Source organism: Dama dama, chromosome 9 (assembly GCF_033118175.1).
Source record: "Dama dama isolate Ldn47 chromosome 9, ASM3311817v1, whole genome shotgun sequence".
NCBI lineage: Eukaryota > Metazoa > Chordata > Mammalia > Artiodactyla > Cervidae > Dama > Dama dama.
This window is the reverse complement of record NC_083689.1, coordinates 68,738,838-68,748,421: the sequence shown is the minus strand read 5'-3', so window position 1 is coordinate 68,748,421 and position 9,584 is coordinate 68,738,838. Positions and strand designations below refer to the sequence as shown.

The following is a 9,584-nucleotide window of genomic DNA, read 5'->3' as shown; positions in this document are numbered from 1 at the left end:
ATGCTATTTCCAAGCTAGATCACTTGCTTGCATCCTTTGTCTACCAAACTAATTCAGAATTCTCTTCCTATCATATACTCTCTTCACACACACACACACACACACACACGTGTGTGTGTATGTGTATATGCATACTATTTCTCTATTCCCACAGATAATTCAAAATCTTTGTTAATGAAGTGAAACAAGGAAAAGGGGCCAAGCTATGAGATTCAAACTGCAGCAAAGTCAAAGTTGGATTGATTTTGAACAGTTGTTAATTAAACTTCACCTGGACGAGCTGTCTGCAGAATTCAGACCAAACTGAACAACCATGAACATAACATTACTCCATTTCCATTAAAATCCACTCTGTTAATTCTGCCTGAAATAAACAAGGCACTGAGCCACTATACCTGCCCATTCATTTTTCAGCAGCCCAAGGGGAGTGTAACAGAGAAACTGTGTCCAGAGGATCACACAAGCTAAAATCTATAGAATCATGAATTTTTATGATATAGTCTCTATATCTGTTGGGTCTTTGTTTTCCTTTATTGACAAAGAACAGAACTGTCTCTGCCTATCTTGAGCAAAACAGCTTTATGGGGAGTATATAGGGTCAGTGGAAGAAGTAAAGAAACTACTAAATAGCCAATCTTAGAAGAAAAACAGGAAGCAGGGATCCAATCAGCAGGATCTGATCAGCAATTAGGGTGACAGCACAGCAAAGCAGAAGTTCTGATCGTCTTTTGGTGTTAGAATCACTTACCTCAATATTTAAAGTCCACAAGTGAGAATCAGTCCAGTTGCTTTTATTTGGGTCATTCACTGACCTTTGACTAGGAAGAGCAAGACAACTCATTTGACAGTCCCACCCAGAAGCTATATGAATGAGGGTGAAGAGACAATTATCCAAATAAAAGCGGGGGAGAGAGCTCTCCAAAGAGGGAAAAGAGTAAAATGGGTGATGAGTTAGAGGTAAAAATCCAATACAGTAGTCCTAGGCTTTGATTTATCTTAGTGAACTTCCAAAGACCATCCCCAAGGTAAGAAAATGCAAAAAGGCAAAATGGTTGTCTGAAGAAGCCTTACAAATAGCTGAGAAAAGAAGAGAAGCAAAAGGTAAAGGAAAAAAAGGAAAGATATACACATCTGAATACAGCATTTCAAACACTAGCAAGAAGAGATAAGACAGCCTTTTTAAGTGAACAATGCAAAGAAGTGGAGGAAAACAAAAGAATGAGAAAGACTAGAGATCTCTTCAAAAAAAATTAGAGATACAAAGGGACTATTTCACACACAGATGGGCACAATAAAGGACGGAAACAGTATGGACATAACAGAAGCAGAAGATATTAAGAAGAGGTGGCAAGAATACACAGAAGAACTATACAAAAAAGGTTTTAATGACCTGGATAACCATGATGGTGTGATCACTCACCCAGAACCAAATATCCTGGAGTGTGAAGTCAAGTTGGCTGTAGGAAGCATCACTAAAGCTAGTGGAGGTGATGGAATTACAGCTGAGCTATTTCAGATCCTAAAAGATGATGCTATAAAAGTGTTGCACTCAATACACCAGCAAATTTGGAAAACCCAGGAGTGGCCACAGGACTGGAAAAGATCAGTTTTCATTCCAATTCCAAAGAAGGGCAATGTCAAAGAATGCTCAAATTACCACACAATTGCACTCATTTCACATGCTAGCAAGGTAATGTTCAAAATCCCTCAAGTTAGGCTTCAACAGTATGTGAACAAAGAACTTCCAGATGTACAAGCTGGATTTAGAAAAGGCAGAGGAACCAGAGATCAAATTGTCAGCATTTGTTGGATCATAGAAAAAGAAACAGAATTCCATAAAAGCTTCTACCTCTGCTTCATCGACTACAACAAAGTCTTTGACTGTGTGGATCACAACAAACTGTGGAAAATTTGTCAAGAGATAGGAAGAACAGATCACCTTACCTGTCTCCTGAGAAACCTGTATGCAGGTCAAGAAGCAACAGTTAGAACCAGACATGGAACAATGGACTGGTTCAAAATTGGGAAAGGTGTATGTCAAGGCTATATATTGTCACCCAGCTTTTTTAACTTACATGCAGAGTACATCATGCAAAATGCCGGGCTGGATGAAGCACAAGCTGGAATTAAGATTGCCAGGAGAAATACCAATAACTTCAGATATGCAGATGACACCACACTTATGGCAAAAATTGAAAAGGAAGTAAAGAGCCTCTTGATGAAGGTTAAAGAAGAGAGTGAAAAAGCTGACTTAAAACTCAACATTCAAAAAACTAAGATCATGGTATCCAGTCCCATCACTTCATGGCAAATAGATGGAGAAACAATGAAAACTGAGAGACCTTATTTTCTTGGGCCCCAAAATCACTGCAGAAGGTGACTGCAGCCATGAAATTAAAAACACTTGCTCCTTGGGAGAAAAGCTATGACCAAACTAGATAGCATATTAAAAAGCAGAGACATTACTTTGCTGACAGAAGTCTGTATAGTCAGAGTTATGGTTTTTCCAGTAGTCATGTATGGATATGAGAGTTGGACCATAAAGAAGGCTGAGCACTGAGGAATTGATGCTTTTGAACTGTAGTGTTGGAGAAGACTCTTGGGAGTCCCTTGGAGGAGATCAACCAGTTAATCCTAAAGGAAATCAGTCCTGAATATTCATGGGAAGCACTGATGCTGAAGATGAAACTCCAATACTTTGGCCACCTGATGCAAAGAGCTGACTCATTGGAAAAGACCCTGATGCTGGGAAGGATTGAGGGCGGGAGGAGAAGGGTACAACAGAGGATGAGATGGTTGGATGGCATCACCAACTAATGAATATGAGTTTGAACAAGCTCTGGGAGATAATAAAAGACAGAGAAGCCTGATGTGCTGCAGTCTATAGGGTCACAAAGAGTCAGACACAACTGAGAAATTGAACAACAGCAACAATTGTTCTTGGTCTGAGCTATGTTCTTTCATTCATATTCCCTTTCCCTTTTCTTCTCTCTCCCTTTTTCTCTCTCTAGAAAGGGAGGGAGGGAGATGAGATGATGAAAGGAACATTTAGAAAGAATGGCTTTCAACAGCATCCAGGGCAACAATTCTGTCTTAAAAGAATGAGCTTATGACACAGGCAATTCTTAAGACTTTGGTTTGGCAACTTAAAACAGCTATTTTCCAAGAGGATGAATTTTGATGAATGTGGGGCTCTTTTTTGGGCTGACACCTTGATATGCAAATCTGGGGGAGAAGATGAAGAGCACAGAGTGTGTAAGAGAAGAGAACTTAGAATACAGTGAGAGGAGAATATGGAATGGGAATCAGAAAGTATATTTGGCTAACTGCAAATCCCAGACTGCTCAGACATGTAAACTGAGGCTGCCTCTCTGGGAAAGCAATTTATGGTCTGTGCACCATGAACGAGCTCTCAGAGGTGATCAGCAAAGCAAGAGTGGAAAGCAAAATGATGGAGTACACATGTAGAGGGCAATCTAAGATTAACAGAGTGTCTGCCTTAATATCTGGTGGCCTCCCAAGTTGAGTATGTCACTTCTGAGGGATGGTCAAATTTCTAGGCTTTGGATTCAAAGACATACCCCTCATTCTTTATAATATATTCCTCTCAAATTGAGCCAGATGGATTGGTTTCTGGTTTATTTCTTATCAAAATCATTCCAGTGTAAGACAAATAATTTCAGTGAAGCTTTGGGATAAAAGTTGATGGCCTGGCCAGGAAGCCCAGTGGACAATGCCAGCAGGGTACAGCCTGGATGCCAAGATGGAACATTAGATGCAAGGAAGCAGAAGCCTGGCAGGAAGGAACCCTGCTATAGAAGCTTTAGTATCAGAAACAATGGGGATGGAGATGTGAGCATGTGGGCAGAGGTCATCAAGATGTGACTGCTGATTTGACTCACAAGCTAGACCCAAGCATCAGAGGCTCCTCACCTGCTACCCCCATTCTTGGAATGTGTGCTCCATTTGCCCTATCCACACTAAAAGCTGCCCAAGGACAGAGCCTGGAGATAGTCATACGGTGTTGAGATCATCTGGAATTTGTAATGTAACTGACCCAGATAGGTCCTCTATATAAACTTTTAAGATTTGACAGGCAGGTGCAAAAGACTGCTTATCTTGCAACAACCCATGACAAGCCTCGTAAATACATTCTCTTGTTCATTAACCCTGCCACCTACAATTTGGATTGGTCTTCTTCTCTGTTTACTTTCTTCCTGCCTTCCACATATGGGGGCTAGTTTCAGATTGTACCCAGGAAGCTCCCAGGGAAGTTGTGAACCAACAGAGTCACAGAGTAGCAGTTCTAATCAGTTTACAACTCAGGATAATGGTAAACATAAGCAGAGATCCAAAAGGTGTAGGTCTGGTGGACATTCTGATGCTATCCCCACAGCCTGTGTTGGGTACAACCAGACTCCCTCAGAGTGTGAGCACCCTGAGTGATGTGAAGAGTCATCACTACTTTTCACAGCTCATGAGTGATGAGCGATTACTGTGATTAACAAGGATACCAGGTCCATGTGCATGATGAACTTGCAGCTTTGGACAGTGAGGAATTATGGTAATTAGCTATTCAGTGATTAAAAGTTCACTGAGTAATTCAAAACCTCGGCTAATGTGGGAAAAGAGATGGAGAGGGGCATGCCCACTGCAAGGCGAGTGGGTGCTGATACAGAGCCACTAACGTGAGAAGCAAGAGACGAACATCAATTATCATTAACTTGGTTGCATCCACAATGACCCATAATAAACTTAGCTTCCCTGACAGAGAGAAAGGAGGATAAAAAGCAATAATTAGCAAATGGTCTTGTTTGTGGAGAGGAGGGACTGAAATCTTCTTTATCCTGAGAAAATAGGATTAACTTTAGAATATCTCCATTAACTCTGTTCTAGTCATATTCAAGGATGGTTGAGTCTAAGAATTACAGAAATGGCATAGAAAGGACTTAATATAGTGATTAAGATCTTGGGCTATGGGGTCACATACATTAAGGCTAATTATGTTGTTCTACTTATCAGCAATGACATTGTCAAGTTTACTCTAGGTAACTAAGTGATTCTTACCACTGAGTTGCTAAAGCCTTCAATAAGAAAATGTTCATAGAGTTTAGAAATGTGACCATCATGCCATACTCAAGAAATATCATAATCAATAACAACAAAATGATCTTTAAACCATTCTGTCATTGCAATTTCAAGGGATTAACTTACTTTTATGTGCCCCTGTGAAGTCTCAACTGTTTGTGCATATTTAACAGATTTATAGTTGATATGATACTGGGAAAAATCAATGATGGAGTTGAGATTCCAAGTGTTCTCAGGTAGCTAATATGATAATCCAACTCTGATGTAGGCCAGGTACCATCTGACCACTAGGCATATAAAGACGATTAAGAAGTGGTCTCTGCTCCCAATAAGCTCAAAATATAGTTGGAAAGAAAGATGCATATACCAACAAATATTCTCTCCTTGTATGAGCATAGTTGTGGGGCCATTACCAAAGGAAGGGTATGTAAACCTCCAAAGAATGGGAGGGAAGAGGAAATTGAGGGAGCCTGATCTTAGCTGAATACAGAGAAAACACAATATGCAAAGGAATGAAACAATAAATGGCATGACATATTTGAGAAACTTTAGTAAAAAAGATGATTAGTGAATGAAAGGAGGAAAGGTTAGGGAAATATAAACTGGGCAAGATGTTGAGAAGCCTCAAGTGTTATGCTAAAGAGCTTGGAGTTTTCCTAGAGGAGAGCAAGGAGCGAATTAATAGCTTACTCAAGAAATACAATTATTAGGCACCTACTACATACCAGACACTTTCCTAGGCACTGAAAATATAGCTGGTAGCAGACAAGAGTTCCTGCCCTCCTAGATCTTATATTTCAATGGAAAAAGGGATAGACAATGAGCACATAAATTAATAAAACATTTTTGTTTTCAGTCATTATCAAGTGCTATCAAATAAACTACAAAGAAGGTGTAAGAGGCTAAAAGAATAGTGATGCAGATGGAGATAATACTGGAGCCAGTATGCTCTGCATTTGCTTCTCTGAGAAAGGAACATTCATGCCAACACCTGAATAACAAAAAGAACCAAGATAGGCAAATTTGGTAGCACAACTGTCCAAGATGTAGAAAATGTAAATTCAACTACTCCTTAGTTTAAAAGAGAGAAAGAAGGCAATGGATTTGGAGCATGTGAGGAAAGGAGGACTGGAAGGAGACACAACTGAAGAAGATAGGACCCAAATATCACTGGGCAAGGCTTCTCTGAGCGAACCATGGGGCTAGCTAACGTTGTGGGCATTTCTGGAACTCTGCTGGTGTGCTTTTTGTTAGTGGCAATGACATAAATTACCTCCTGATATTGAGAAGGTCAAAGTTGGGTTTTCTGTATCACACAAGATGGTCCACACACCAAAAAGCTGTTAGTCATACTTTCTAATGTCCCAGTGGACATTCATTTAAATAAACTGCTGCTTACAATTTTCTGAACCTAGAACCTAGATCCATTTTTGTATCATAATATAATATTTTTAAATAAATTTTTAATAACTCCTAAATTTCCCAGGAACACAAATAACTTGTAAATTAAACAAAGTGTGTACTTTTTTATACTGAACATTACCAACAACATTTCAGGACATAATGCCATCAGTAGCAATACTTCTTGGGTTTTGAATCTCTAGTCAAAGCATAAATATGTATCAGTCTGCATTTGTCATTCACATATTCCTGATGACTACCCTTATAGATGCAAGCATTTACTTACTTCCTTATGTCCTCCAGTGTAATTATGCCTATGAATGTACATATTGACATACATATTCCATTATTAAAAAATCAGTTTCCTGGCTTCATGGTGAATTTTACCAAACTTTTACAAAGAAATACTGTCAATTCTACTCAAACTCTTCCAAAAAAACCAAAGAAGAGGGACCACTCAAACTTATTTTATGAGGCTAGCATTATCCTGATATCAAACCAGGGGGGTAAAAAGGCAAAGCACTACTAGAAAATGAAACTATAGGCCAATATCCCTGATGAATAAAGACACCAAATCTCAATAAAACATTAGCCAACCAAATTCAGCATCACATTAAAAGGATCATTCACCACAGTCAAGTGCAATTTATCACTGGGATACAAGAATGTTTCAACAAATACAAATCAATCAAAGTGATAAGTCACATTAACAACTTATTGACCAGAGATATATTAATACATCTTCTGTTACCCAAATATTATTGACAAGAGACATATCAATATTCACTTAAAAAACAAATCACTGGCCACTGGCATTAGTTTCAGCAAAAATCCCCTAGTCAATGATGTGTTAATACAGTGATAAAAAAGAACCATATGATATTCTCAATAGATACAGAAAAAGCAATTGACAAATTCAATACCCATTCATGATAGAAACTTTTAACAAATTAGGCATAGAAGGAACATACTGGCACACAATAAAGGCGATATAAAACAAGCTCTTGACTTACATCATACTCAGTGGTTGAAAGGTCTTCCTCTAAGATCAAGACCAAGACAATGGTGCCCACTCTCAACACTCCTATTCAAATAGTACTAAAAGTCCTAGATAGCAGTTAGGCAAAAGAAATAAAGAAAAGGTATCAGAATTTAGAAAACAAAAGTAAAATTTTCTCTGTTTGCAGATGACATGATTTTATATACAGAAAAATGTAAAGACTCAACCAAAAAAAAAAATTCAATCTAATCAACAATTTCAGTAAAGTTGTAAGATACAAAAACCAATACACAAAAATCAGTAGCATTTCTATATAATGACAATAAGTTTTCTGAGAAAGAAATCAAGAAATCAATCTCATTTACAATAGCATCAAAAACAATATAATGCATAGGAATAACTTTAACCCAAGAGGTGAAAGATCTCCACTTTGAAATTTATGGGACATTTGTGAAAGAAATCAAAAAAGACACAAATAAATGGAAAGGTATCCCATCTTTGTGACATGGAAGAATTAATATGGTTAAAATGTCAATACTATCAAAAGCTATCTATAGAGTCAATGCAACCCCTTTCAATATTCTAATGGCATATTTTAATAGAAGTAGGGAGAAAACAGTGCTAAAAGGTATATACATAGAACAACAAAAGATTCTGAATAGCCAAAGAAATCCTGAGAGAGAAAACAAATCAGGAGGTATCAAACTTCCTGATTTCAAGCTCTCCTGCAAAGTTATTGACATCAAAACATAAAAACAAACTGGCATAAAAACAAACAAATAAACCAATGGAATAGAACTGAGGGCCCAGAAATAAACCTAAGCACATACAATCAACCAGTATTTGACAAGGGAGCCAGGAGGAAAATGTCTTTAATATCATTAAATTTCTTCATTTAATGAAGAAAAGACAGTCTCTTCAATAAATGGTGCTGTGATAATTGGATACTTGCATGTAAAATAATGAAACTGGACCCCTAAATTACACTACTCGGAAATATTATTTAATTCAAAATGAATTAAAGACTTAAATGTTAGAACTAAAACCAGGAAAATCCTAGAAGAAAACATAAGAATAAAGCTCCTTGCAAATAAAACCCCTTGAGTCAGATCTTGGTGACAATTTTGTGGATATGACACCTAAAGCACAAGTGAAAAAAAGTAAACAAGTTGAACTACATCAAACTATGAATCTCCTGTACAGAGAAAGAAATCATCAACAAAGTGAAAAGATAATCTATAGAATGGTTAAATAAATATTTGCAAACCATATATCTGATAATAGGCTTATATCCAAAATATATAAAAAATCAAATAAGTCAATTTAAAAAATGGACAAAGAACCTGAATAGACATTTTTTCCAAAGAAGATATACAAAAAGCAAACAGATACATGAAAATATGCTCAATATCACTAGTCATTAGAGAGATGCAAATCAAAACCACAATGAGATAACATCGCATAGAACTGGCAATAGAATTGCCATTATCAAAATGACAAGAGGCTCTTTCAGCCATCTTGGACCCTGTGAAGGCCTGCTGGGAACTTCTCAAATGACAAATATGTCTGGAAGGCTGTGGTCCAAGGCCATTTTTGCTGGCTATAAGCAGGGTCTACGGAACCAGAGGGAACACAATTCTCTTCTAAAAATTGAAGGTGTATATGTTCGAGATGAAACTGAATTCTATCTAGGCAAGAGATGTGTTTCTGTGTAAAAAGCAAAGACCAACACAGTAACTCCTGGTGGAAAACCTAACAAAACCAGAGTAATCTGGGGAAAGATAACTCGAGCTCATGGAAACAATGGCATGGTTTGTGCCAAATTCCAAGGCCATTGGACCCAGAATCCATGTGATACTGTACCCTTTGAGGATTTAAACTTATTGGGGGAAAAAAAAAAAGTGTGGATTTGTTAAAAAAAAAAAAGCGACAAGAGATAACAAATGCTGGCATGGATGTGGATTGTATACTGCTAGTGGGATTATAAATTGGAATAGCCACTATGGAAAACAGTATGAGAATCCTTAAAAAATTAAAAACAGAAGGAATATATGCGTATGCTTAGTCACTTAGTCATGTCCAACACTTTGCAGCC

The 9,584-nt window shown here is 37.7% G+C and overlaps 1 pseudogene; it reads left to right on the top strand.

Annotated features, from left to right (window-relative positions):
• The first annotated feature begins 9,051 nt into the window (after positions 1 to 9,051).
• Positions 9,052 to 9,367, top strand: LOC133061453 (large ribosomal subunit protein eL33-like; annotated as a pseudogene).
• The last annotated feature ends 217 nt before the right edge of the window (positions 9,368 to 9,584 follow it).